Here is a 15522-nt window from a genome sequence, read left to right as displayed (position 1 = left end):
AGTGGTTTAGCAAACGATGCTCCAAAAATGCCTGAAAATTCTGATTTTAGTGTTCCGTTGAACCGAAATTATGAACCGGTTAAGGAGGCGGAAAAAGTGGTTGAAAAGGAAGAACGGGAAAAACCCGTAGTGAAACCTTATCAACCACCGCTCCCATACCCAAGAAAACAACAACAAGAAAGGCTAGAGGCCGAAAGGTCAAAATTCCTAGATATGTTTAAACAAATTAACATAAATATGCCTTTCATTGATGTAATCTCAGGTATGCCCAAGTATGCTAAGTTCTTAAAAGACTTACTTACTAATCGGAAGAAAATGGAGGAACTTTCATCCGTCAGCATGAATGCTAATTGTTCAGCAATTTTGATGAAAAAAATACCAAAGAAATTAGCAGATCCTGGAAGTTTTACCATACCATGTCTCCTGGGAGATTTGGAATGCATTAAAGCATTAGCGGATTTAGGGGCTAGCATAAATTTAATGCCTTATTCATTATATGTTAAGCTAAACCCCGGGGTACTAAAACCAACCCGAATGGCAATTCAACTAGCGGATCGCTCTGTTAAATTCCCTCGTGGAATTTTAGAGAATATGTTGGTAAAAGTAGGTACCCTAGTATTTCCGGATGACTTTGTAATTTTGGACATGGAGGAGGACACACGTGTGCCTCTTATATTAGGTCGACCTTTCCTCAATACCGCTAGAGCTATGATAGATGTTCATGGGTAGAAATTGACCCTTAGTATTGAGGATATGAAGGTTACCTTTTCTGTTAACCATGCCCTACAATACCCCGAGTCTACTGATGATCAATGTTATTATTTGCAAACCATAGACACATATTCGGATTTGTTGCAGGAATTTCCAGAATTGCAAGGTACGGGAGAATGCATTTTTGCGGAAGGTGATGAAGAGAATATGGTGGAAGAAGTGGAGATGTTGACCACCTTGATGGCTAACGGTTATGAGCCAAATGATGAAGAATACAGAAAGTTGGATTTAGGAAATGAGTACCGATGTAAAATATCGATTGAAGAACCTCCCATTTTAGAACTCAAGCCACTTCCAAAACACTTGGAATATGCTTACCTACAAGAAGGTTCTACTCTCCCGGTTATCATTTCATCCGAACTCTCTGTAAGTGAGAAGTCTAAACTTGTTTCCATGTTAAAAGCCCATAAAACGGCTCTAGCATGGAAAATTCATGACATCAAGGGTATAAGTCCCTCTTATTGTACGCATAAGATATTAATGGAAGATAACTATAAGCCATGTGTACAAATACAAAGGTGACTCAACCCTAATATGCAAGAAGTTGTTAAAAAGGAGGTTGTCAAACTCCTAGATGCAGGTCTCATTTATCCAATTTCGGATAGCCCTTGGGTGAGTCCGGTCCAATGCGTGCCCAAAAAGGGTGGAATGACCGTTGTCACAAATGAAGACGACCAATTAATTTCTACCAGGACTATCACAGGTTGGAGGGTATGTATTGATTACAGAAAATTAAATGATGCTACCCGAAAAGACCATTTTCCTCTTCCTTACATTGATCAAATGTTGGAAAGGTTTGCAGGAAAGAACTTTTATTGTTTTCTTGATGGTTTCTCGGGATATTTCCAAATCCCTATAGCACCCGAGGACCAAGAGAAAATGACCTTTACATGCCCTTATGGTACTTTCTCCTATCGACGTATGCCCTTTGGCTTATGCAATGCTCCTGCTACCTTTCAAAGGTGTATGGTAGCTATTTTTCATGATATGATTGAAGACTTTATGGAAGTATTCATGGATGACTTTTCAGTCTTCGGTGATTCTTTTGACTCATGTCTTCATAATCTTGAGCGTATGTTGATTAGGTGTGAAGAATCAAATCTTGTGCTAAACTGGGAAAAATGCCATTTTATGGTAAAAGAAGGCATTGTATTGGGTCATAAAATTTCTTGTGCAGGTCTGGAGGTGGATAGAGCTAAAGTGGAAGTCATAGCCAAATTACCACCACCGTTAAATGTAAAAGGCGTAAGAAGTTTTCTGGGGCACGCCGGTTTTTACCGGCGGTTCATTAAAGATTTTTCCAAAATTGCAACCCCCATGAACAAACTTCTTGAGAAAGACGCTCCATTTGTCTTTACGAACGAGTGTCTTACCGCCTTTAACCTATTTAAAGCAAAGCTCACACAATCACCCATTCTCATATCGCCGAATTGGTCAATACCATTCGAACTTATGTGTGACGCTGGTGACTTTGCTATTGGTGCCGTCTTGGGGCAAAGAATTGAAAAACATTTCAAGCCCATGTATTATGCTAGCAAGACATTGCAAGGAGCCCAACTTAATTACACTACCACCGAGAAGGAACTCCTGACAATCGTCTTTTCGTTTGATAAATTCCGATCGTATTTGGTACTAGCAAAGACGGTTGTCTATACAGACCACTCGGCATTGAAGTACTTGCTTGCTAAGCAAGATGCTAAACCCCGGTTAATACGTTGGGTCTTGCTTTTGCAAGAATTCTACATCGATATTAAAGACAAAAAGGGGGGCCGAAAACCTAGCTGCCGATCACCTTTCTCGACTTGAGAACCCAAATCTTGGGGTTCTCCATGAGACTGTTATCCAAGATAACTTTCCAGACGAAAATCTCATGAAGATTGAGAAAATTGATGATCCATGGTTTGTAGACATAGCCAACTATCTTGCGGGTGGATTCCTAGAAACCGGTATGTCACATCAGAAACGAAATTTTTTTTTCAGTGACATAAAATACTATTTTTGGGAAAACCCATATCTCTTCAAACGGTGTCCCGATGGGATAATCCGTTGATGTGTCTCCGGGGAAGAATGCAATCAGATTCTTCTCCAATGTCATCTTGGTCCCACTGGTGGACATTTCGGGCCCCAAGTCACTGGGAGAAAAGTCTATGAGGCCGGTTTTTATTGGCCTACCATCTTCAAGGATGCCCACCAAGTATGTAAATCATGCGATTCTTGCCAAAGGGCAGGAAAAATTAGTCAGAAAGACTAAATGCCTCAAAACATAATCCAAGTTTGTGAGGTTTTCGACATTTGGGGCATTGATTTCATGGGACCATTCCCAAAATCTAATTCCAACCAATACATACTCGTTGCAGTTGACTACGTGTCAAAATGGACGGAGGCAAAGGCTCTCCCCACAAACGATGCACGAGTTGTTATAATTTTTCTTAAAGAGCTTTTTGCCCGATTTGGTACCCCGAAATCATTAATTAGTGACCGTGGTACCCATTTTTGCAACAGCCAATTGGAAAAGGTGTTGAAACGATATGGGGTAACCCATAAAATATCTACATCTTATCACCCACAAACAAGTGGGCAAGTTGAAAACACGAATCGGGCATTGAAAATGATCCTTGAGAAAACAGTTGGATCAAATCCTAAGGTGTGGTCAACAAGGCTTGACGATGCTTTGTGGGCGTTTAGAACCGCCTACAAAACTCCTATTGGAACCACACCTTACCGCCTAGTCTATGGGAAGGCGTGTCATCTCCCTTTGAAGATAGAGCACAAATCACATTGGGCTCTTAAGACATGTAATCTCGATCTTATGGAAGCAGGAAACCTTTGTCTAAACCAACTTAATGAGTTGGATGAGTTGAGACAAAATGCCTATGAAAACTCACTCATTTACAAGGAAAAGACCAAAATTTGGCACGATAACCGTCTCAAGATACCAAAAGATTTTAAAGAGGGTGATCGTGTTTTGTTATTTAACTCACGATTTAATCTTTTCCCTGGAAAACTCAAATCCCGATGGATGGGACCATTTGTGGTTAATAAGGTTTTTTCATATGGAACGGTGGAATTAAGGAACGCAAAAGGTGACACGTTTAAGGTAAACGGGCACAGGGTCAAACTATATGTTGATGGACCCATGAACATCGAAGATGAGGTCAACCTCGTCTTTGACCCCAAAGCTACCTAAGTTTCGGGGAAGAGTCGAGTGAAGCGACTCAATTTTTAAACCTTCACGAATGTTAGAATTAGGATTGCGTGATTTTGAGTGATTCTGTGTGATTTTTTTTTTACTTCTGTGATTACCTTAAAGTTACCAACTAAAGCTAAACTGATCAAAAGCGAAAAACAGTGAAGAACACATGGTGCGCGCCGCGCACCCTTGTCTGTGCACCCCGCGCACACCACTGAATTCATTAAATCGAGAAACATTTTGATCAGCAAGCTTCCTGAGTTAGTCTCTGGTACACTCCGCGCAAAACCAAAAAGAAAAACACCATGCAAGCTTGTGTGTGCCGCGCACACTTCATTGTGTGCTCCTTGCACCCCTCCGTTCAGCTACTTTTTGGTTCAATTATTGTGGGGCCCACTTTTAATTCTCAAACACAAAAACCCCTACCCCGATTTCTGCCATTTTTCATCCCCAAATTCTGCATCTATCTCTTCCAAACTCAAAAACCTACCAAACCCTAACCAATTTTCATCCAATCTTCACCAAATCTCTTCCATTTTCAAACAAATTCAAGATGAGGAGAGTATGTTCATGTTCTTCTACTTTTTATTCTTTTTAATACATCGATTTTAATCTCTTAATTTCGAATTTGTTGAAGAATTTAAGTGGGTTTTCTTTAAATTCATGATTTTTGTGAACATTAACATGCTCTAATTATTATGTACACCTTGTATGCCTTAAAATTGAGATTCCATTGTATTTTTATGATATTCTTATGAATCTAGGGTTTACATGCCAATAGAATTGCTAGCTTGATAATGTGTTAAGGATAGTTTGTAATTGGTAATTGTGGGCTGATTGAAGATGATTTTGGATGTTTTATGAGTCTTGTTATCTTGAATAAAAGTCTCAAAGTTGGAATGCTAACATGAATTGAATGAAAAATTGATAATGTAAGCATGAAAAGCTTTAGTGTTCCACTTAATTATGCTTGTTGTGATATGATTAATAGATTTTTGGGTAACAATAACATGATGCGTTAAATTGTGCTTAAGGATTATGTTCAAATTTGGTTTCTATAATGCTATACTAGTCATGATAATCTTTGCTCTTAAAATGATTTATTTGCTTGAAGGATTAACATAACTATTGCTATCTGTATCTTTGAACATGTATTTTGATTTAACCTAACACTAACAAGTTATTATTTCTATATGCCTTTTTGTTTTGGTGTTGTTTCTTATGTGTAGACAAGGTCATCTAGTCAAGCAGCCCAACAAGGACAAGGTTCAAACCAAGGAAGACAACAAGCACCCGTACCGGATCAAAATGATCCTGCTTTTTGGTTAGCTTATGTCCGGGATCATGAGGACTACGCGGAAGAATATGAATGGGTGGTAAGAAAAAAATGTGAGGCCACTTGGTATTTTGACCCGGAACCATTGGTTCAAGCAAGAGAGTACAATAGAGTCGCACGAATGTTAGAGGTGAAACACCAATTGTCACCCGGACAAGAAATCACAATTCGGGCATGGGAACGGGTTATGCGGATAAATGAAACCATTTACCCCGAGTTGTGCAAGGAATTCATCGCAACTCTGAACTTTCAATGCATTTTAAATCCGAGAGGGCAGGATTTTATGAGGTTTAGATTGGGAGGTTTGGCTCGATCAATGAGGCAAATCGATTTAGCTCGTGCTTTGGACATATATAACGAGCTAGATGACGATCAATTGGATACATATCTCCGACAGACGGAGTATTACGATTCCAACTACAATCCCAGAATTTTTTGGAGCGACATAAGTTATTACCAATTCGCTGCTAGTCGAAGCACATTCACGAAAATACATCATCAAGAGGCGAAGTTAATTTAGAGGTTGGTTTCTTGCACATTCAATGCAAGAAGGGAAGGAAACAACAAGGTAATGAGGCTAGACGTATTTCTGATGGACAAAATCTACAATAAAAGTCCAGTTGATATTCCAACCACCGTGGAAAAATATCTAAACGAAACAGGGACAAGAAATATAAACCCTATTGTAGGTGGTCACTATATCACTCGAATAGCGAGCTCGTTTGGAATTAACTTTGACCGGCTAGTAGCAAATCCATACATGATGGAACCTTTGGGAAGTATATACTATATCAATGCCCAATTTTTGCAGCTCGACCAACACAATCGGCTCATTCCCTTTGTTCCTAGGATGGAACCACCTCAAAACCCACCCCGTGCCCACGATCATGAAGCAGGTGGTATCGGTGTCGGATGAGAAAATGTGCAGGAAGAGGTTCACATAGAGGAACCTGAAAGTGAAGAAGAATTACCTCAGTTTCAAAGGAGAAGGTGTAGGCAGACGCAAAGGACACGGGAAGAAGAGTTGGAGGAAGTGATTTCCGGTTTTCATGATTTTCGGGTTGGTTATCAACACAGAGATGACCAATATGAAGAACAAAGGCAACAATTTAACGAATTTCAGGAAGAACAACGGGAGCATAATAGGGCTTCAAGGTATGATCAAAGGTGGGGGAATTACAGGGGCGATTGGCTTTGCCATAATGTTAGTTTGTATATGCAACACCCACAGGATTATTATGCCACTTCTTACCAAAACCCGACCTATTATAACACACCGAACAGAATTCCGAGTCCTCCCTTATACGATGAGCAAGCGGCTATGCAGGATGCACAGACGCGCTTTGAGGACCAATACCCGGGCGGGAGACCTCGAAATGATGGTTCGGGAACCTACTCCAGATGGCCTTTTGGTAATTTCTCTAGTGATGATTAGAGGGCAAATGTACCTTATTTGATGATTGGTAACAATTTGGTGATTTTTCAGAAACTTTGGTTTGTAATAATTTGAATATTTGTATTGTAGACTAATGTTTGTGGTGGTTGTGTTAAAAACACCATTTTTATCTATTTAATTTTTGTGTGCTTGTTTATTTCTTATTGTTAAGGTTTAGTGATGCTGGCATTAAGTTCAGCGACGTACAAACATTTTGGAATTTGTGATAGAGATCAAGGAATGAACGATGTTCTTATGCTGGCATTAAGTTCAGCGCCATCGCTCACCTTAGTTTCACGATCTCAGGCTTATTATCAAAGTTTTTCGAACTCTTTTCACACAAATGCTCTCGTGAATTTTTTTTTAATTTTTTTTTTGATTTTAAGTAATGAGGGCCTTACTTAATCTTAAGTGTGGGGGGAGGTAATTCTCTCGGGTACATCTTGGCTTACTTTCGAATTCTTAATGGAATGGTGAAATTTTTTTTTGAAATTTTATCTTCATAAATTCAAATTTTGTTTAAAATTTGTAGATTTTAAAACTAGGTGTATAAACCGAAATTATTATCACGAAACAAATTTAGAAACAACCAAATGATTGAATTTATTTCGGTTAAAAGTCATAAAACTAGTAATCATATAAAAGGGATAATCAACATGTTTTACCACATTCTTAATGGAAATAATTATTAAAGCCTTAACGAAAAAGCCAAGTGTGGGGGATTTTACCAATCTTTTCGAATTACTATCACAAATTTTGCAAAATTAAAACGATTAAAGTACATTTGGCTTGAAAAAGGAATAAAAGTCACTAAACGAAAGGATGCATCTAGTTCATCCTTGAAGGAAGTAAAGTCTTCCGAATTTCACCTTACTTTATATAGCAAACTTCCTAAACTATGTCATTTCATACTAATATCATTTCACGATATAAGGTACAGTGGAAAAGGAAAGTCTTGAACTTTCAAACCCGAAAATAAACTTGCTAGGGTAAATCCAAGTCGCTATCCAGTGCAAGACCGATTACGGTGTATAAGCTGGAGCAGGATCTGTCCCGCGCGATAGCTTAGTCTTCGCAGTTTTAACCCTTGATCTTAATTGTACAAAATTGTCATGAAAGACCGATATTTATATCGCGTCAGGGGGCACCCGGTTAAGAGTTCCATGATACTACAATCATGGGGGTGAATAGCTTGCTAATCGCCGACTGAGACTTCGGTTTTCAGTTACCCTCAACCGGAATTTGAGGTTAAAACCGGAAAAACGTGTCTAGTTAAAACACTAGCAATGACATTTTCAAAATCTTAAAACGTTTTCTCAAAGATCCAATTTTCCATAAGGATCCAAATTTTTAAAGAACTTTCATCGAAGTTCACCTCTCCCAAGCAATCCAAATGTGTGCGTGTGTTTCATAAATTGTGTGTGTACCCTCACGAGTGTGTATTCCAATTGTGTAAACATGTGTTCATATAGCGTGAGTTGTGTTATAAAATAATGTGTGTGTTTTGTGTACTTCGTGTGAATCGTGTGATAATTGTGTACCATATAGCGTGAGTCTTTATGTGTGTTTTGCATGATTCGTGTGATTTGTGTATAATGTACTTCAAACAATGTTTTTGATTCATATATATTTGTGTTTTGTATACGCATGATTAGAACAAAACTTATTTGAGCACAAGCAAGAGTTAAGTGTGGGGGATTTTGATATTACTCAAAATAGACATATCATTAGTCACAATATCAAGTCCTATCGTCGGTTATTTCATACGAATTTGTAATATTTCCATTATTATTCCGTTGTATTGTAATTAAGCATAGAATCATTGAATACTTGAAGAAATGTTGAAGATAATGAATGAAACAACTCAAAGATCAAAACCAGAACAAGAAACGAAGAAACAGAAAAATGAAACCTACAGTGCGCGCCGCGCACTATCCGTGCACACCACCGCGCACTCAAGACTTTGATCAGAACATTTGATTAAAATAGAAACCAGAGAGCGCCCCGCGCAAGTTCAACAGAGCGCGCCATTCACAACAGAGAGCGCCGCGCACTTCGCCGCGCACAAGTACCTGAAACGTCCAAATTGAAGTGCGATCGTGAACTGGAAAGTAAAAGTGTGGTAGGTGAGTAGTGCGCTCTGCGCACCCCTTATGTGCGCGCCGCGTACAGTGCTTTCCAGCTACTTTTCAGCCTTTTTAAACCTCTTTCCAGCTTCATTCCAAGTGTGCCAGTTTTCTTTCTGTTCAGAGATGAAAACATATCATTCAAAACAGTTCTTGAGCTTATCAAAGTGCATCAAAAACACTAAAATCATTGAAGATTCAAGGATCATTCAAGGGCTTCATCCAAGATTACTCTAAAAAGGTCAATCTTGTATTTACAATGAATTCTATCTTTGTTACTGTTATGTTTAAGTTTTCTAGCATGATTGTTGGCTAGTTCCTTTTATGTTCATCTAGATAAATAACCGAGATGTTGAATGTTTACTTCTGATTGATAGTTACCATGCACGATAGTTTGATGTTTGAATACAAGAACCATTCTTGTTAAGTTTAATCTTTTCGACTCAACTAGTTAGTATACTTGTTCAACTAAGAAACACCATCTTGCTGATTTAGTATATTGATTTACACCTAGTGACAAGTGTTTGCCCGTATTTTACCAAAAGGGGTAAGTTGCGTTCAAACGGTTAATCTATATAGGAATGTAAGAACGACTCTTGTAGATACTCTCAGATAGCTTAATTGATATGTGTAGTTGTCTAGGTGAACGATCAATTCCCTAGAATCTATCATGCATATTTTCACTACTCAATTCCATATAACTAATAGGTGTTAGTAATTTGCCTTATCTAGTGACGTTTATATGGATCTTATTACCACACTTAATTGATTACTTGGGTTGGGTGAATTGAACATTTAACCAGACCAAAGAAATGAACTAAGCTAAACCCTTAGTTGACATAGGAGTGGATCATGATCAACACACCATTGACTTGATCATTCTTCAAGTCTTTAGACTAGTTGAATTAGTTGATTACAAATAGGAGGTCTTAGATGACAAGAACATCACTTGTGTCGTGTAATCCCGTTTGAGTGTTTATTCAAGACTACTCTTGGTAAACCGATCAATTAGTTCTCGTGCATAACCAATCGATCCGATCTTAATCCTAAATAAACATTCACATCGAGGGTAAAAAGTCTAGATGAGCATATTTCATCTCTTTGATATCAAAACTATCTTAATTTCTTTCCTTGCACTTATAAACTTAAAAGACCAAAAATATTGTTTTTACTTTTACTCTTCTCTGATTTGGCTAATCGTTAAATAAGCCACAAAACATAAATCTTCTACCTTTAAATTTTATTTACTTAGTTAATCATAATATAGTTTATAATTCTAGTTTGACTAATACAACTGTCCTTGGAACGATACACGGAACTAAACCAGTTACTATACTACTACACGATCGGGTACACTGCCCGTTAGTGTGTAGCAATCTTTAATCGGTATTTTTCCATATTATTTTATACGACAATTCATATACCACTTTACGACACATCAAGACAACAGAATTCAATAAGAAGAAAAAATAAAAAGACTTCTTAATACATGTTAAGAAAAGTGTTATTACATATATTCACAATGGTTAATGTTTCGCATACGTTGTTGATTTAAAGTCATTTTTTATACATGTCATTCAAGTAGTTTACATATACATGACAACAAAACTACGTGTTGAATGGCTACTTAGTTTACTAAGTCTTTAAGTTGTGGAGAGTACTGATCGATAAACGTTAAATTCAATGGAATTATCATTTCTAAACGACAATTGGTCTTTTTAGTCTTATTTCTGGTTGCTTCAATTCTATGTAATTGTCCGTTGTATTTGTGTCTTACTTCTAACTTGAGCTATCAAAAGATGCTATTGACTGCTAAACTAATATTACTATACATGAACAATATTATACTTATTGTATTTGTATAATGTGTGTTAAATTTTTTTTTCGAAAAATAAAAGAAATTAAATAAAAGTAAACCATTCATCAATAGATGAAAGAAACTTAAACTATACAAAACAAGTAAACAAATGACATTATGTTCAGTGGCGGAACTTTAGCTTATGTTTTAGGGGCGAAAATTTATATAAACATATTTGAATAGCAATATCATTCTTATTGTAGATATAGATCATATAAGTTAATTTCTTAAGTTAATGATACTTATTTAGACCGCTAGTATAGGCCGTCGTTGGAGCCGCCCTTCAACGGCGTCAATGCTAGCAAACGTTCGTGGGCCGCTGTTCGAATGGTCGTGGTGAAAGATGCGGTTGTTTGACACTTTGAAAGACAGGAAATTCACAATTTGGGATTAAAAGTAAACATAAAAAAATAAAAAAGAATATAGCTGTTGAAGAGGCAATGATTATATTTATATTTAATTTTTTTCTTTTATTTAAAAACTTATTAATTCCTATATAAACACTACCATATTTTAAACACTATATCATTCTAAACACTACAAACACTATCTCATTTCAAACACTATCTCATTCCAAACCTCAAAAATGTAACAAAAAAAAAAAAAAAAAAAAACTGATATGTGAAATCGTACCTTAACATGACTAGCTAAAAATTTAATAATTATCACAAAAATTTAGGCAACTAGAACCCGATCATGCAGTAACTAATAAGTAAATTGACCAGTTCGTTCCACATAGAGCAGTTTAATTAAATTTCTAAAACTAGTAATTATCCTAAGAGTTTAATAAAAGGGGTTTGAATTGTGTTTCAAATCACGAAAATAACGTGAAGTAAAGAAAACGAATTAATCAAAAAGAGAAAACGGTGTCTACTTGAATGATTCACTATCAATATGGATTGTTCTTGCAATTATTACCGATTATTATGCCCTTAATATAGTCTTATGACTTCTCACAAAATCTAAATCAATTGAAGTCAATAAACTCACATAAACATTCTTCAAAAGATTAAATTATATTTGATAGAATTAATGAGACTTGATTTGGACTAAACTCACGTAAAATCCTAACTATAACAATCACTTGGAATAGTTACACGATTATGTTGTTCGCAACTCTTTCAATCACCAATTAAACTAATGACACAATCACTTGAAATCACTTATCTAATTGTCTAGGTCACCTAAGTGTTGAAGCATAAATTGCATCTCAATTAAACTCACATTAAACGATTAACAATCTATGTAATCGAATTAAGAGTATAGATCATGCATAACAATGGTTCTTTAATCAAGCTCAAGTAATTTAAATCAACAAGACATTAAATCTTACCATCCTTCTTCTTCACGAATAAAACCGGAGCGCCCCATGGTGAAGCACTCGGTCGAATAAAACCCTTTTCAAGCAACTCTTGGGTTTGATTTAACAACTCTTGCATCTCCATTGGTGCTAAACGATAAGGAGTTTTAGCAATGGGAGTAGCCCCCGGAACCAACTCAATGCGAAATTCAACTTGTCTTTCCGCCGGAACACCCGGTAATTCATCCGGAAAAACGTCTTCGAATTCACTAACCACTGGAATTTCACGAATGGATGGTAGCTCTTCATGAGTATCAACTACATGAGCAAGAAAAGCCATGCCACCAATAACAAGAAAACGACGTGCCCGTGCATAAGTGCATAATGGCACAAGTCTTCTCCGTCTCTCGCCATGAATAATTAACTCTCCCCCACTTGGGGTCTTCACACGAATAGATTTTTCATGGCATGCAATATCGGCTCTATGACGATCGTGCTAATCCATACCAACAACAATATCGAATTCACCCAAGGTCATCGGGATAAGATCAATTTTAAACGTTTCGGTACCAAACACAATATCACAATCGTAATAAACATCAACCCCTAGCACCGTCTTACCCTCCGCTATTTCAACTTCTACCGGATGACTCAACTTAGTTAGCGGTTTATCAAGCTTATACACGAATGTTGGAGAAACAAATGATAAATTAGCACCACTATCAAATAGGATCCTTTCCGGATTAGAGTTAACCATGAAAGTACCTGAGACAACTTCATTTGATTGCTTGGCCTCATCATGGGTCATTAAGTAATTTCATCCCCTCGCCGTCCCCACCGCCTTTTCTAGCTTCTTAACTTGATCACCCCTCAAATCGGGACATTCCGTCCTTCGGTGACCCTCTTTATTACAATTAAAATAAACGATTTTGTTCGAAGATGAGTTCGTACAATCACGGGCCAAGTGCCCTTGTCGACCACAATTGTAGCACGTGGGTCCAAAACTCTTAGAAGCCCCCTTTCTCACACTACCGACGCTCTCGGTCACACTCTTGCTCTTCTTGTTCGAGTGGCTAGTAGCTTCAAATTTTCGTTTTCCAAAGGTGAAGTCACTCTTTCTTGGAGTAAGCGACTCAAAACCCTTAGCGATATCAAACAATTCATCAAAAGTCTTCGCCGAATTCCTACTAATCCTTTCTTGATAGTTATCATTCAAGGTTCGGTAGAAATCTTCTTTCAACATATGATCATTGCCGTCATACTCCGGGCAAAATTGGGTCTTTGATAAGAAAGTGGACTTGAGAGTGTTCAAATCCATTGACCCTTGCCTTAAAGTACGTAACTCGTCCTTAAGCTTTGAAAGATCGGCCGAAGTTCAGTACTCCTTGAAAAATTCTTCTTTAAACTCGTCCCACGTCAAACTCATACTTTGTTCTTCGCCATAAAGTCGGATTTTCGCGTCCCACCACAACTTGGCATCACCCCTCATCATGCTACTACCAAACATCGTCTTTTTATCGAGAGGGCACTCACTAGTACGAAAAGCCCCCTCCATTTCAGAGATCCATCGAGCACTCTTGAGTGGGTCTCGTTCACCTTCAAAGGTGGGAGGTTGAGCATCTTTGAAGTTTTTATAGTGGAAGTCTCGCCTTCCAGCGTTATCCTCTTTAAGAACAATCTTAACTTGTTCCTTGACTAGATTGACTACTTGTTCGTCAATCGAATCCAAGAACATCTTCTTAACATCCTCTAGGAAGTCCGCATGACGCCTTTGCATAATGGCCTCAACCTTGGCCGTAAACTCGACATCCTCACTCGTACCCCCTTCATTGTTCTCGGGTCCGTTTCTCATCTTCATACTATAAAATGGAAATAGGTTAAACAATGAAACGAAAAGACGTAACTTAAAGCATATATGTACATCTCACGCCGCCCCATCTTGCTCAACAATCATCGTACATCGCTTGTTTGACACGATTTGAACCCGTAACAATGGTAGCTAATCATTGTTACGCGAGAACGTCGCGTTAACTTGCTAGTACAACGTCTATCTTGCTTGATGATTGCAAATACAACACAAAACAATTAGCGCATAGTTAGTTCACCTAACCCTAGGCACTAACCAATTCCCGGTCCGACCCGTCTCCTACAAGTCCCGCATAACGCGCATATACAATAAAGTCTAAGTCTAGGCACCTATCTCAAGTCGCCTAAATCCCTTAGACCATGCTCTGATACCCCTTGTAACAACCCAACCCAATATCCAAACAAATACACAAAAAGAATTTTTTTTTTATTACAGGTGGGGTTCGCGGCGCGCACAAGCCCATTTCAGTTCTGTCCGGATTTGTAAATTTTCAAATAAAGATCTTCCACTTCTTGACGTATTTAGACGAAACGCTCTTCACAACATGTTCAAATATATAAAACTAACACATTTCTATAATAAAACAAGTTTTACGAACCGGGCCCACATATGGCCGAAATACGAGTTTCGTACAAAAAATATAAGTTTCAACCGAATTAGTTTAAATTCCAAACGACACTAGAGCATGATGTTTGGGGGTTAAACTACCCAAATATCGGTCAACTCCAAAAGCTATCACATCAAAAGCGTCCCCTACAAACAAAGCGGGATCTCTAATCCAATCGAATGCCCTTACCATTGTCAACGCCGGAGCCTATAAAAAGGTAAACAACAAGAGGGTAAGCAAAGCTTAGTGATTGCAATAATTATACCCATATATATATAATATACCTACTTGCAATCACTTACACACATACCGTATACATGCTAGCAATACAATTAGCATACCATCTCAAGTACGAAGCTAATAATCTCCAACAACCCGCAACTAGCGTAATCAATAACATATAATCGACATAATACAATATATTACAATACAATACACAACCATGGTTAACCATTCTCGCGTCATGGTGCTACCGGCTCTTTGGTTCACACCATACGCATCGGTTATGATGCTACCGGCTCTTTGGTTCACATCACAACCCGAGTCATACTCGCGTTAAAGTGCTACCGGCTCTTTGGTTCACACTCTAACAACTCGTGCCGTAGTGCTACCTGCTCTTTGTAATGCCCCGACCAAATCCATATGGACGAGAACATTATATATGATTACATTGCGAGGTATTGACCTCTATATGATACATTTTTACAAACATTGCATTCGTTTTTAAAAGGCAATCTTTCATTTCATCGAAAGTTGACAGGTATGCATACTGTAGTGACCCGAACTTTTCCATGTTTATATATATATTAAATGAAATTGTTATTTACATGATTAAGTGTTTCCAACATGTTAAGCAATCAAACTTGTTAAGACTTGATTAATTGAAATAGGTTTCATATAGACAATTGACCACCCAAGTTGACCGGTGATTCACGAACGTTAAAACTTGTAAAAACTATACGATGACATATATATGGTTATATATATAGTTAAAATGATTTTATTATAAGTATGTATCTCATTACGTATTTT

The sequence above is a fragment of the Rutidosis leptorrhynchoides genome, chromosome 1 (assembly GCF_046630445.1).
Source record: "Rutidosis leptorrhynchoides isolate AG116_Rl617_1_P2 chromosome 1, CSIRO_AGI_Rlap_v1, whole genome shotgun sequence".
Classification (NCBI taxonomy): Eukaryota; Viridiplantae; Streptophyta; class Magnoliopsida; order Asterales; family Asteraceae; genus Rutidosis; species Rutidosis leptorrhynchoides.
Note: the sequence above shows the minus strand (reverse complement) of the source record.